The 15795-nt window shown below is 38.4% G+C and overlaps 1 pseudogene; it reads left to right on the top strand.

Annotated features, from left to right (window-relative positions):
* The first annotated feature begins 11198 nt into the window (after positions 1–11198).
* Positions 11199–15795, top strand: part of LOC138804238 (heterogeneous nuclear ribonucleoprotein K-like) — an 81865-nt pseudogene continuing 77268 nt past the window's right edge.

Raw genomic sequence — 15795 nt, 5'->3', positions numbered from 1 at the left:
AAAGTCAAGTGCTTTCTGTGTCTGAAAAACATCTATTCTTCCACCTTTCTTTCCCATCTTCCTTTTTTTGCAATGTTTCTGGAATAGGCTTTACTGGCTTGTAATTTTTGAGTCAGCTGGGTCTTAATCTGGATCATTCAGGCTGATCTTCCTGCCTAAAGGTTGCTGTATGTATAAGCCCCATTTCATAGGCAAAGCACCTTTCTAGTAGCCCTTCAGTATGTTTGAATTGACAATCAAGAGGTTGGAAGTGCAAACTAAAGGCATTTTTGGAAGCCACCACGTGGTGAAACCCCTACTTTCCTTTTCTAGCCTCTTTTGCTGGCATAGAATTGAGCACATATGTCATGACTAAAATAGAACACATATTTGAGGTTAATCAAGATTTCTCCTTTGACTAACCCATCTTATTTACTGATGTCTTTTGCTAAAACCCACATGGGTTTTTTTTTTTTTAGGACATAACCCAATTCAGAATTCATGTTCATCGTTGGTTAATGGCCCTGGGTGAGTAAATAACTGTTCATAGTTCCCTCACTGCTTAACAGGAAAAAAAAATCCTCTCTTCTGTGGAATTTATTTCAGCTAGGTTTTTGTGACCTTATGTAGTTTATTTCCATGATTTCAGAGTGATTGAGAGCCTTTAAAATGAGAGTTTTTCTGTTTTATTTGACATTTGTCAAAGCTAATGGGAAGTATTCCTTCTTGGCCACACACTGTGTCCTACATGGAAGGATTTTCTTGGAATCCCACTTCCACTCCAGCTAACTAGGGCAGGTCTTTGAATGCTGACTAGCAAAATAACTTGAGGGTGACTCTTAACCTAGTTCTGAAACTTTCCTTCTAAATATAACTTTCTTTTAAGTATTAAGGGCATCTACGAATAATCCTTTTTATTACTAAAGTGACTAATGAATGTTAGGCCCACTGAGCTTTCTTTTTCTGCTCTCTGCTGCTGTTCTTTTTTTTTTTCCTTCTACTTCTATGTCCTGGTAGACTTTTAATCATAGAAGTTACAGAATAACCTCCTAACGACTCCCCTTGGCAGTTAAAGTACATCCTTCATTTTCACAAGTTTTCCAATGTAGTTTTACTTTTTTAGTTCAACCAGAGAAATGAGGATGTGTTAAGACATACTGAAGGAAAGAAGTTTTGGTTGGAGGAAAAGATATGTTAATGCTGTTTGAATATTTCACAAAAGGTTTTTCAAACTCTGGGTTTCAGGTGGGCACCAGTGGCTTCACCTTGAACTAAAGAGCGCAGGGACAGTGTCCAAGCTGAGTTCAAGCCCCACAACTGACAAAACAACAACAACAACAAAAGAAAAAACGAACTCTGGGTTTCTTCTTAGTGTAAAATTCTAGGACTACTGGAAATTAATTGCATGAAGTTAAATTTATGATGAAAAAAATAACATAATTAGAAAAGCTTCCCAGTGGAATTTTGTTCTTTCTGCTACTGGAATTACCAACTAATTGTCAAATTGTCTTCACCCCATGTATGGCATTGACTAGAGAAAAATACCAGCTGATTTTTGGGTATGTTTCCAATCAAATATTTTATGACCTGATTAGGCAGGGGGTGATGTAAAGAAAAGACAGAAGTTTGAATTGATTGCAGGTAGGGAAGAGGAAGAAATAGAATAATTAATTATTGCTTAAAACTGTAGCGATTTATTCAATATATATTCACATTTATAAGTATATATTTATTTATCCTTTATATATACTTGTATAAATATATAAATATATACATGGATAAATATATATGCGAATATGCATATAAGCACACATTTGCACATGTGTATAATTTATTTTTTATATGTACAGGTAATCAATATTTCCATGTTCTTGTCAATCTGCTTTTCCTCCCACATCATTACATACATATCAATAACCTGACGTTAATGACAATGAAATACTTTATTAAATCTGTTACAATTTATGGGAGAAACTGCTTTCAATTGAACATTTAGACTAAGTCTAATTTTCTCTTTTATAAGAAAAGGTGAAAATTGATTGACGTTTTAGAGATCTCAGTTCCCTTAGCTCTCCTCTTGACAGTGCATGGAATCCTTTCAAACTGCATTTCCCAAGGGTATTATAATGAAGTATTTTCACATCTCGTTAATGCTTTAAAAAATTGGCTGTTTGAAAGCTAAAGAATTCTTTGAATGACATGGAAATGGCAGGCCTTATAAGAATGTACCTAGAGTTGACTAGTTACAGGAACAACAGAGTATTCCTCATGCCCAGGCAGTAGCTATTTTCTTGGTTGGAAACACCAGCCACACATGAAAAAGCCATTGAGCCTATTTATTTCCTGCTGAAGTTTGTATTTTGATTCTTTCCCTCAGGCTTCTATGTTGGCAACTTGGCCCTCAGTGTGGTAATATTTGGAGGGGGTAGAGCCTTTAAAAAGTAAGTAGGGGACTAGGAAGGTAGCTCAGTGGTAGAATGCTTGCCTCGCATGCACAAAGCCCTGGGTTTGATTCCTCAGCACCACATAAGCAGAAAAAGCTGGAAGTGGTGCAGTGGCTCAAGTCATATACTGTGCTAGCCTTGAGCTGAAGAGCTGAGGGACAGAGCCCAGGCCCAGAGTTCAGGCCTCATGACAGAAAAAAATTAAGTAGGGCAGACACTGAGTTGTTAGATTACTAGGACTGCCTTGGAAGTAGTTCATGCTGGTTTTGTAGAGTTTGCTCTCTGAGACCAAGTTGTTATAAGAGAACAGGCCTCTCCTCAATCTCCTTGGTTTCCTGTCTTGTCAGGTTATCTCTCCTTTTCCCAGGGCTTCTTAGATGCAATCTGCCCTTGGGCCTTCAGGGGTCAAATGATCTTGAAGTTTCATCCTCCAGAAGCATAAGCTAACCCTCCTTTCTTTATACATGACCCTATTCCATGTGTATTGTTATAGCTACAGAAAATGGACTCATTAATTTAGGATTTAGAAAAATTACCTTTGAGCTGCAAAATGATTTTTTTTATTTTTTTATTGTGAAAAAACTGTACAGAGGGGTTACAATTACATGGGTAAGATAATGAGTACATTTCTTATCAAGCATTGTAGCCTCCTCCTTCGTTTCCCCTTCCCATCTCTTCCAAGCCTCCCCCCCAATCCTCTCCCCACCCCCCCAACAAAGTTGTAAAGTTTATTTTCAACATGACAACTTGTACTTCTCATTGTTGCAACGGGTTCACCTGTATCCTTATTTAAACGACTTGTTTTTCACCTTCCCCTCCACAAATTATACTGACATCAAATACAGTGAAAGCAGGGGTTATACTGTGGGGGAGGGACATACAAAGAAACAAAGAAATAATCATATAAATGCATTAGAAACAAATGCATGGCCGGGCGCTGGTGGCTCATGCCTGTAATCCTAGCTACTCAGGAGGCTGAGATCTGAGGATCGTGGTTCAAAGCCAGCCCGGGCAGGAGAGACCATGAGACTCCTATCTCCAATAAACCACCAGAAAACCGGAAGTGGCGCTGTAGCTCAAGTGGTAGAGCTCTCGCCTTGAGCTGAAGAGCTGAGGGACAGCGCCCAGGCCCGGAGTTCAAGCCCCATGACCGACAAAAAAAAAAAAAAAAAAAAAGAAACAAATGCATGAAAGAAAAAAAACATTTAAATATATATCTTAGAGTTCATTTTCTTTTTTTTTTAAATTTAATATAATTTTATTTGTGAACATACTGTACAGAGGAGTTACAATTACATGGGCAGGATAATGTGTACATTTCTTACCAAGCATTGCAGCCTCCTCCTTTGTTTACCCTTCACATCCCTTCCCAGCCTCCCCACTCCCACCCAATCCCAATCCTTCTCCTTCCCCCCTCTCCCCCCCCCACTCCCCCACACCGACGTTGTAAAGCTCATTTTTGACATGACAACTTGTACTTCTCATTGTTGAAACAGGTCCACCTGTATCCTTAAACAACTGGTTTTTCCCCATCTCCTCCACAAGTTATACTGACATCAAATATAGTGAAAGCAGGGGATATACTGTGGGGGAGGGACATACAAAGCAACAAAGAGATAATCTTATAAATGCCTTAGAAACAAATGCATGAAAGAAAAAAAAACATTAAAATACACATCTAAGGGTTCATTTTCCTGACATCACATTATCTGACCTTTTCCGCTTGACTCCTACATATACGAGATATTACAAATAAGGGAAACCATGGGACCTATGTTCCTTTGGGCCTGGCTTACTTCACTTAATATAATTTTTTCCAAGTTTTTCCATTTCCTAACAAATGGGGCAATGTCATTCTTTCTGATGGAAGCATAGAATTCCATTGTGCATATATACCACATTTTCTTGATCCATTCATCTACTGAGGGGCATCTGGGTTGGTTCCATATCTTAGCTATGGTAAATAATGCTGCAATAAACATAGTTGTTCTGGTAGCATTAGTGTGGTCCTATTTGTAAACATTTGGGTAAATGCTAAAAAGTGGGATTGCTGGGTCATAGGGGAGTTCTATGAGAAGTCTTTTGAGGAACCTCCATACTGCTTTCCAAAGTGGTTGAACAAGTTTACATTCCCACCAACAATGAAGTAAGGTTCCTTTCTGTCCACATCCCCTCCACCATCTGTTGTTGTTAGAGTTCTTGATTTTTGCCATTCTAACTGGAGTGAGGTGATATCTCAATGTTGTTTTGATTTGCATTTTTTTATGGCTAGGGATGTTGAACATTTCTTCATGTGTCTATTGGCCATCCTTCTTTCTTCTTCAGAGAAGTTTCTCTTTAAGTCTTTCGCCCACTTATTTATTGGGCAGTTGTTTCTTTGAGGATTTGTTGTTGGGGGGTTTAATTTTTTGAGTTCCAAGTATATTTTAGATATGAGACCCTTGTCCATTGTATGGCTAGTAAAGATCTTCTCCCAATCCGTGGGCTTTCTATTGATCTTGCTAGCTATGTCCTTTACCCTGCAGAAGCTCTGCAACTTTATGCAATCCCATTTGTCCAACCTTTCTTTGATTTGTTGTGTTTCTGGGTCTCAATTCAGAAAATTTCGGCCTGAGCCAAGGAGACCTAGGGTTTCTCCTATTCCATCCTGTAATGTTTTCAGAGTGTCTGCTTTGACTTCAAGGTCTTTGATCCATTTGGAGTTGATGCTGGTGCAGGGTGATATATAAGGATCTAGCTTTAGTTTTCTACATGTAGTTAACCAATTTTGCCAGCACCATTTACTGAAGAGGTTGTCTTTCTTCCATTCTATTGTTTTAGCTCTCTTATCAAAGATTAGATGGCTATAGGTCTGTAGATTCATTTCTGGGTTTTCAATTCTATTCCATTGGTCCTGAGGTCTGTTCTTATGCCAAAACCAAGCTGTTTTGATTACTGTGGCTTTATAGTAGAGTTTGAAGTTTGGTATTGATATTCCTCCTGCAGTGTTCTTTCCATTGAGGAGCGTTTTTGCTATTCGGGGTCTTTTATTGTTCCATATGAATTTTTGGATTGCCTCTTCTATTTCCTTGAAGAATGAGGTTGGAATTTTGATAGGTATTGCATTGAATTTGTAGATAGCCTTGGGAAGTATTGCCATTTTCACGATGTTAATCTTGCCAATCCAGGAGCATGGGAGGTTTTGCCATTTTTTTAAGTTCTGTGTTGATTTCCTTTTTAAGATTTTAAAGTTTTCATCATAGAGGTCCTTCACTTCTTTAGTTAAGTTAATTCCTAGGTATTTTATTTTTTGTGGGGCTATTACAAATGGAGTTGCTTTCCTAATTTCAGCCACACTTTTCTCATTTTTGGCATACAGAAAAGCCATTGATTTTGGGGGGTTAATTTTATAACCTTCTACTTTGCCAAAGTTTTGAATCAGCTTGAGTAATTTGGGAGTGGAGTCTATGGGATTCTTTAAATACAAGATCATATCATCTGCAAAGAGGGAGAGTTTTACTTCTTCTTTCCCTATTTGGATCCCCTTTATGTCTGCATCTTGTCTTATTGCTGTAGCTAGACATTCTAATACTAGATTGACGAGAAGTGGAGAGAGTGGGCATCCTTGTCTTGTTCCTGAGTTAAGAGGAAATGGCTTTAGTTTTTCACTATTGAGTATAATGCTGGCTGTAGGTTTGTCATATACAGCCTTTATTGTATTGAAGAGTGTTCCATGGATTCCTAATTTTTCCAAAACCTTCATCATAAAGGGGTGTTGGATCTTGTCGAATGCTTTTTCTGCATCTATTGAGATAACCATGTGGTTCTTATTCTTGCTCCTGTTGATGTGATGAATAATATTAAATGATTTGCGTATATTGAAACAGCTTTGCATCCCTGAAATGAATCCTGTTTGATCATGGTTTATGATTTTTTGGATGAATTGTTGAAGTCGATTGGCCAAAATTTTGTTGAGAAGTTTTGCATCAATGTTCATCAAAGAAATGGGTCTATAGTTCTCTTTCTTTGATGAGTCCCTGCCTGGTTTTGGGATGAGGGTTATGATGGCTTCAAAGAATGTGTTCGGTAGTGAGCTTTCTCCTTCAATTTCATTGAAGAGTTGGAGGAGTATTGGTGTGAGCTCTGCTTTGAAGGCCTTGTAAAATTCTGCTGTAAAACCATCTGGTCCTGGACTTTTCTTAGCTGGGAGATCTCTTATTGCTGTTTTTATTTCAATGCTTGATATGGGCCTGTTAAGCTGGTTTAACTCATCTTGGTTTAGTTTTGGCATGTCAATATTTGCTAGGAAAAGGTCCATTTCTGTCAAGTTCTCAAACTTATTAACATAAAGTTTTGAGTATTCCCATATAATGTTCTGAATCTTGGTTTTTTCCGTGGTGATGTTTCCATTCTCATCTCTGAATTTATTAATTTGGGTGTGTTCTCTTCTTTTTCTGATAAGATTTGCTAAGGGTCTGTCAATTTTGTTAAGTTTTTCGAAGAACCAACTCTTTGTTTTGTTGATCCTTTCTATGGTTTTTTTGGTTTCTAATTCATTTAATTCTGATTTAATTTTGATTATTTCTTTCCGTCTACTTGCTTGGGGTTTATCTTGCTGCTCTTTTTCAAGGAGGTTTAGATGTGTCATTAAATTGCTAGTTTCAGATCTCTCCAATTTGTTGATGTAGGAGCTCAGAGCCATAAACTTGCCTCTGAGTACTGCCTTTTCTGTGTCCCAGAGGAGCTGGTAATTTGTGTGTACATTTTTGTTGAATAGCATGAACATTTGAATTTCCTTTCTAATCTCTTCCATGACCCACTCATGATTCAGCAATGTGTTGTTCAGCCTCCATTTGATACCGGACTTTCTTTGGTGACTTTTGGTGTTGAGTTCTAATTTTATTCCCTTGTGGTCAGAGCGAATGCAAGGTATAACTTCAATGTTTCTGAATTTAGACAAGTTTGCTTTGTGGCCTAAAATGTGGTCTATTTTAGAAAACGTTCCATGTGCTGCTGAGAAGAACGTGTATTCTGATGCTGCTGGGTGAAATGTTCGGTAGATGTCTGTTCAGTCTAGTTGATCTATGCAGCTGTTTAGATCTGTGGTTTTTCTGTTGAATTTTTGCCGAGTTGATCTATCTAGTGGGGAGAGTGGTGTGTTAAAATCCCCAACAATTAATGTCTTTGGATCTATATGGGATTTGAGGGAAAGTAGTGTTTCTTTGATAAAGTTGGGTGCTCCATTGTTTTGCAATAGATATTTAGAATTATAATATCCTCCTGAAGGAGAGATCCTTTAATTAGTATGTAGCGACCTTCTTTATCTCTTCTCACAAATTTTAATTTGAAGTCTATTTTATCTGATATTAGGATTGCAACTCCCGCCTGTTTATGAGGGCCATTTGCTTGGTAGATTTTGTTCCAGCCTTTAACATTGAAAATGTGTTTGTTTTTACGGGCAAGATGTGACTCCTGCAGGCAGCAGATAGAAGGGTCTTGTTTTTTAATCCAACTAGACAGTCTATGTCGCTTAATTGGAGAGTTCAGTCCATTAACGTTAAGAGATAGGACTGAGAGGTATTTGGGAGTTCCTGCCATGTTATCCACCTTCTTGGGGGCTGCGAAAACTGGGTTCTTCCTATGGTTCTTGGATTCTCAGTTTGGGTGCAGTTTCTTGGCTTTTGTTGAGGTCTTGTTGGTTTTCTATGTGTAGGACATCTTTAAGAATCTTTTGTAGGGCTGGTTTGGTGGAGATGTATTGTTTCAATTTTTCTTTTCTATGGAAGGTTTTTATTTGGCCTTCAGTTATGAAGGAGAGTTTAGCTGGGTACAGTATTCTTGGTTGATAGTTGTTTGTTTTTAGGGCATGGCAAACATCATTCCAGGCTCTTCTTGCTTTGATTGTCTCTGCTGAGAAATCTGAGGTGATTCTAATTGGTTTCCCTTTATAGGTGATTAACCTTTTCTCCTTGACAGCTTTAAGGATATTTTCCTTGGTCTGAGTTGATCCTGTGTGGATTATGATGTGACAGTGGGATGTCCTATTCTGGTCTGGTCTATTTGGTGTTCTAAAAGCTTCTTGTATCTGAATAGGCCTATCTTTTTGTATGTTTGGGAAGTTCTCTGCTAGGATCCTGTTAAACAAATTTCCTAGACCATTAACTTCTGTTTCTAGGTGCACATCTACACCCATTATCCTTAGATTTGGCCTTCTGATGGTGTCTTCCAGGTGTTGGATAGACCTATCATATTTCTTGGACTTGTCTTGGATGGTTGTATGTTCTTTCTCTATAATATCTAGGCTGTCTTCAATCCCTGAGATTTGATCTTCTGCATGCTGTCAAGACTCTCTACTTTGTTTTTTTATCTCTTTTCCTTCTAATTGATCAGCTTTGATGGCTTCAAGTTCTTTGTTGAACCTCTGTTTTAGGTCTTGTATGAATTTCTTTACTTCCTTAATTTGGTGTTCAGTGTTTGTTCTCAAATCACTTAGTTGATTGGTTATGGTTTCTTTGGACTCCCATTCCTTCTGTTGGGTTCCATTCAGCATTCCCTTTGTGGTCTCCCTGACTTCCTTCAGCTCTTTGTTAATGGATTCCATGAATGCCTTTAGTGATCTTTGTGTATTCTCTACTTGGTCTCTCAATTCCTGTATTACTCTTTGATTAGCTTCCTCCTGTTTGTGGGATTCCTGCAGTTCTCTTTCTTCCCGTTCGTGGGATTCCTGCAGTTCTCTTTGAGTGTTCTCAGCCTGCTTACACCATTCCTCCCTTTCTCTTTGAGTATTCTCAAGTTGTTCACGCAAATCCTATATCAGTTTTTGAGTAGCTTCCTCATGCTTATGATATTCCTGTATAAAATTTTGGGATGCCTCCTCTCTCTCCCTATCATGCTCATACAGAGTCCTTTGTAAGTTGTCAAACTTCTCATTTATCATGTTTGCCAGCAGTGTTTGTAGAGCTATTTGGGAACTCTCCTCTGGATTATTCATTATCTGTTCTGACCTCTGATTATCAAGATTGGGAATTGAAATACCCGGATTTGCCATTTTTCTTGTGTTTTTCTGGCTTACTCTGCCCATTTGAGATGAAAATAGCACCAGTTTTGTGCTAGAACACTATCTTAAGGCAACCATCAACCAACATTTGCATTTATACAGTCAGTAGTCTACAGATACAATCTAGTTCAACAGATACATCTATTCAACATCAAACAACTATATGTTAATGGGCTTTGAACCGCAGAGAAGAATTTGGAAAACCAGAAATTTTTAGGATTAGGGAGAGATGTGGGTAAAAAATAGGAATAGATTGGTGTGGGGAGGCACAGGGAGAGTTAACTATGTCCTAATCTCAATGCAGGAAATAGGTTGGGTAGGATGCAAGTAGAGAGAGAGAGGAAAAGAAGAAAGGGAAAGGGAAATGAAAAGAGACCAGAAAAAAAATAGAAACGTAAAAATTAATATAGTTATGGATATTGAAAGACCATCTATTTAGAGAGGAATGTGAATATATTGAGAAAACAGGAGGGAGATAGAAGAGATGTGAAAAACTTAAAAAAATGCTTAAAATATTATATAGGTATAAAGAGGTAGTACGGCTATTAAGGAATTTAAGTCTCAGGGGTTTTGGATTGAGTAATAAATTTGTGGATTAAGTGTGTACACAATGGGGGATAGGGTCTACTAGTTAACTATGGGTTTATCTGAGGATGTGCAGGACAAGAGTTAAGTCACATACAGAAGAACAAAAGAGAGGAAAACGTGAAAAGGATAAGAAAGGGAGAGAAAAAAAGATCAGAAGTTCAGTAGAGCTAGACAAAAAACAAAAAGATAATTAAGAAAGAAAGAAAAAGAGAAAGAAGACAAGAAAAGAAAGGAAAATGTACATTCACGTATTCCTAAAATAAAAATTATAAGAGGGAAAAAAAGTTACTGGAAAACAATTATTTTTTCAAAAAAGGCAAAAATTAAAGATTAATAAAAGTTTTAGAAAAGGAAAAATATATATATATATATATATATAAGGTACCAAAAAAAAAGAAAAGAAGAAGAAGAAAAAAAAGTTCTTTGATTTTTTTTTTGATTTTTTTGGGAGGGGTGGGAAGAATCCTGTATCTCCCTTTTGTCTGTAACCAGCCTCTTGTTGGAGTCTCTGGTCAGCTTGAGGTCCTGTGGCTTGATTGGTTTCTTAAGTCGGTTGGTTGGAAGAGGCAGAAAAATGCTCTGCTTTACCCAAGATTTTGAGATCCCCCTCCTAGGTTAGTTTAATGGGAGGGTGATCTGCTTTGAGAATCACAAAAGAGGGAGATGCAGTGATGAGGCTAGGTTCTGGTAGAGTTGAGGCCTTTCAACAAACAGTAGCTTTTCCCTGGGGCTATTTTGTGAAAAATTCACAGAGCCCAGCCTGGAGCCGTTCTCAGGGTTTCTGTTTTTCAATTGATTGTGTTGGCTGCTAGAGGGAGGGGCATCCTCTGGCTCTGGTTACCCAGTGAGGAAAGCCACTCCAATGGCTGGTGCCTGAGCTGGGTGACTTTTCCCTGGATGGTGCTTAGTCTGGCAGGTCACTTCGCTGTTAAGTTCTTGTGACCTGCTAAATGACTTGTTTTATTCCAAGGCCTGAGTTTGAGCTAGCAGCTCCTCCGAGCTTTGTCGGTATCCAAGATGGAGATCACCGGTGCTGGGGGGTAGGAGGGGTGGCCTTCCCTCCTCTGCTCCCTGAGAAGAAGTGAGGACGTCGGGCTTGTACTCACGCCGAGTCTTGGATCCTGGGTCGTCTCTGATCTGCAAACTGCAAAATGAAGATGTCCGCTCCTTGTCGGTTCTTGCTGGTGTTGAGTAGAATCCTCTTGGCCGCTGTTTCTGGCTCCTTCGTCCTGGACTCTCTGTGTGAGCGCTCAGGTATGGCTGCGGCTGCAGTCGCCGCTGCGACCCTGCCGTTGCCGCGGCGGCTGCTGGCAGTCGCTCAGATGTGTCTCCTTGTCTTGGCTTCTCCTCTCTTGTCTAACTCTCTGTCCTATGATGGCACACTTGGTGTCATTCTCTGGCTTAGGACTGTTCACTGGAACTCTAAAACTGCTTTCTATGTGAGAGCTTGTTCAGATTCCAGCTTCTCCTCCGCCATCTTCCCGGAACTCCCTATCTTGTTCATTTTCCTAACATCACCTTATCTGACATTTTCTGCTTGACTCATACATATACTAACTATTGCAAATGAGGGAAATCATGGGACCTATGTTTCTTTGGGCTTGGCTTACTTCACTTAATATTATTTTTTCCAAGCCTTTCCATTTCCTAACAAATGGGGCAATGTCATTCTTTCTGATGGAGGCATAGAATTCCATTGTGTATATATACCACATTTTCTTGATCCATTCATCTACTGAGGGGCATTTGGGTTGGTTCCATATCTTAGCTACGGTAAATAATGCTGCAATAAACATAGTTGTGGGGGTAGCTTTAGTGTGGTCTTGTTTGTGATTATTTGGGTAAATGCCCAAAAGTGGGATTGCTGGGTCATAGGGGAGCTCTATGTGGAGTCTTTTGAGGAACCTCCATACTACTTTCCAAAGTGGTTGAACAAATTTACACTCCCACCAACAATGAAGTAAGGTTCCCTTCTGTCCACATCCCCTCCAGCATCTGTTGTTATTAGAGTTCCTGATTTGCAAAATGATTTTTAAACACTAGGGACTTTTCCCTGCATTTTCATAAAACCATATTATCACCACTTAAAAGAGCATTTCCTATTAGATTACTGATCTCTTGGTTTAATACCAGGAAAAGTTTTGGTGATGACTGAAACCTCCAGCCCAGAAGACCACATGGACACCAAATCGTGTACAGTAAAGTTTATTGTCATCAAGCTGACAAGGCTGTGCCTTTGGGGCTGGGCCCAACCCTTGTCTTTGTGCAAAGGGGCTATCTTTATAATAGAAGTAGGGAGTACTACAGTTGCAACTGGGACCAAAAATAGCATGTAGGCAGGGAGGGATTTATTGATTGCAACAGTTGCAGTTCTGTTTAGGTGGAAGGCATTCTGCTGCTGCAGCTGTAAGATTTCAGGTGCTGGGGTGGGAGTTAACAATTGTGGCCAGGCCTGGTCTGACCACCTGATTTTGCAGAAAGGTCTTAGGACCTAACATTGAGGTTATTAAGTCAAAATGGAGGAGGATATACTAACAATGACTAAAATGGTAAAACAATTACTGTTTTGGTTTGCTATTTCCTAGTGCCTAGATGAAGTCTTGGCCTTGTACTACATGATCATATAACTCTTTTTTTTTTTTTTTTTTAGTAAAGTTGATCAGCAGAACCAAAACATAAGTCAGCGGCAGAACTCCATTGACTAATGCCATGTTCCAGGGATTCCTGAGAAGGGGCCTTTTGGAGAGGAAGATTGAGAGAGGCAGAGGGTAGGAAGGTAGAAAGGTAGGTGTTGTTTCTATAGCAGATAACACAGAACTGATTCAACCTTGATGCAAGGAATCTTTATAAGGTTCTCTCAGTCAATAATTGGCAAGTGGCTTCCTTAGAGATGGAAAGGAGAGAGTAACACACTCAAAGGTGTCCCCTGACCAACAGGAGACTACTCTGTCAAGAAAGGGCACCTCATAGATGCCAGTAGTACATTCTTAGAGCACCTCCATGAAAACACTAACAGCAATGACTAGAGTCCAAAAGTTGACCCACTTAGATCCACTTTTATCCTTTTACAATTTATTGCATCCAGATGCTGTCTATTAAGGATTCTAGTTGACCACATTTCTTGGGGAAAAAATAGAAGAAAATTGCTTGTGGACAAAGTGTTAACACTACCATTTTTCCTGAGGTCATCTGTGTATATTACTATTTTAATTACATTTTTATTATCTTTAAGTGGTTGTACAAAGGGATTACCATTCAAAAAATCTGTTAACAAGTAAAATGCATGTTGATCCATGTCATCCCTTCCATCCCTTTCAACCCAACCCATCCCTCAATTTTCTTAGTTTCATAGGATATGCATTGAATATCATTCTTCCTCTGCCTCTCTTCCTTTGTCTACCGCTTTCTCTGACTTCCTCCTACACCTTTCAAGTGCAAGTTTCTTGGTAACCATTTTGTTGGAGTGTGAGTTTTTCTGAGAAGACATACCATTCAAATTCTTGTCTGCAAATACCATACTTAGGTTAATACATTTGTGTACACTTGCATGTATGTATGTATGTATGTATGTATGTATGTATGTATGTATGTATGTATTTTGTATTTGTACATTATAAGTTATTTCTAGCTTCACACTTGAGGAATTTTTTTTTTATCAGATTCTTGTTACAGATGCTCCTTCTGCATTCCTAGTTGATCAAGATATCTTGCTTTATGGGATAAGTTAAATCTTTGCTCTTGAGTCTGAGCTTTGAACATCATGTCTTATTTCAGGGTCTTTGTATTTAACCATTTGCAGTTATACCAGGGTAGAAACATATAAAAATTCTATCACCTCCATTGCTACTAGTGAGCCCTAATTCTGTACCCATGTCTCCTATCATTATCCTTATCCTACAAAACAAACACTGAGGAGCTCAACAGTGTTGGCACTCCATATTTTTGTGTGGTGCTGTAGATTGAACCAGGGCCTCATGTATGTTTCATGGTTTAATAAGCTACCTCCCCAACCCATCTGAATATTTTTGCTTATCTTGGTACATAGTGTTTCTGAGAACTTGTGATAATATATAGATAGATAGATAGATAGATAGATAGATAGATAGATAGATAGATAGATAGATAGATAGATGGCAGGTTTTCTGAACAAATATGGTGGAACCTCAAAGCATGCCAGCTTCACAGAGTATTTTGCTTTATTTCTACACTTCCTGTTACATATCATTTGCATATCAAATGCATATCAAATGCATGTGGGCTAACAACTCTAGACTTTCAAGAGTAGTGCTGTTTACTTGGGGCTCTAGCCAGGATGTTGAGTCTTAGTATCATAGTAGAATATTCTCATGCTAACACACTTTTACTTACCTAAGTAAATATTCAGTTTCCCTAAACCTACACTGGCAATCATCTTCCAGGAATGACCCTCTAGTGCATTCTGATACCTGTACTCAGGTCCTGCAGTATCCTTAATGTACAAGGCCTCTTCTCTCTTACAAGCAGTGTAATACTTCTTAAGCAGATTTATTGAAGTATACTTGACATATAAAATTGTGTATATTTAAAATGGACAATTTAATGCTTTAACCCATATATAAATCTGAGAAACCCATCACCACAGTCAAGACAGTAGATATATCTGTCACATTTCAAAGTAATCGTTTTAGCCTTTCACTCATCACATTGCTCATTTATAAGCCCTATTCTCCATTCCACAGGCTCCCAGGCGTAGATTTTCTGAGGCTATGGTTCTATAGTTTCACTTGAATAGAATCATAAAATGTATACACTTTGTGCTTGCCTTCTTATGCTCAGCCAAATTATTTTAAGACTTATCCATGTGGTATGTATTGGCTGTTTCTTTTTATTCTTAAGTAGCAAACATTTCATTGTAAGAGAACAGATGCTCCTCCACTGATGATGGGACTACAACCCAAAAAACCCATCACATACAGAAAATATCTGAAGTCGAAAATGCATTTAATATGCATAACCTTCCAAATATCATAGCTCAGCAACACAGCACAATGTCTCTCCTCATAAACACATAGTTAACAGAGAGCCCCAGCTTGCTGCCATTGTCCACCATTATGCGGGGAGCAGTTATTGCACCATGTTTTGAGCCCTAGAAAAGATCAAAGTGCAAAATGATGATTTCTATTAAATGTGAATCATTTTCACCTCATCAAAAAGTTGAATGTATGCTTATACATTGAATGTATGCTCACACATGTATGCTAAAAGTTGCAAATTCAAGCATGAGTACACACACACACACACACACACACACACACACACAGAATCAGTTTTTTTGTGCTCAAACTTCATTGTGCCTTAGTATCTGTTATTATGTATAGGTTATAGCTTATTTCTTTTGGTATGATCTTCACAGATGGAATTTATAATGTAAAGGAATTCTTTTTAAAAATTTATTATCATTAAGTAGTTGCACAAAGGGCTTCAATTCAACATGTCAGTTTATGACTACAGTGCATCTTGATCAATGTTAGCCTTTCATTGTTTTACTCCCTGTCTCCCATTGGCCCCCCACCATCCCTTCAATTTTCAATAAAGGAATTCTTTATTCTGTGAAGAAGAATTCTATAAGCTTGAAAATAAGAAAGGTTTAAGTTATTTTAAAACATTGCTTCTAAGTTATGAATGGGCAGAGGCAGATGTCACCTCTTCTGCTCAAGTTTCCTTCAAAGCTTAGGAGAGACCTTAACAATGTTTGTTTGTTTGTTTTTT

Source organism: Dipodomys merriami, unplaced genomic scaffold, assembly GCF_024711535.1.
Source record: "Dipodomys merriami isolate MVZ:Mamm:240054 unplaced genomic scaffold, mDipMer1.0.p SCAF_36, whole genome shotgun sequence".
Lineage (NCBI taxonomy): Eukaryota > Metazoa > Chordata > Mammalia > Rodentia > Heteromyidae > Dipodomys > Dipodomys merriami.
This window is presented reverse-complemented; position numbering and strand designations above follow the sequence as displayed.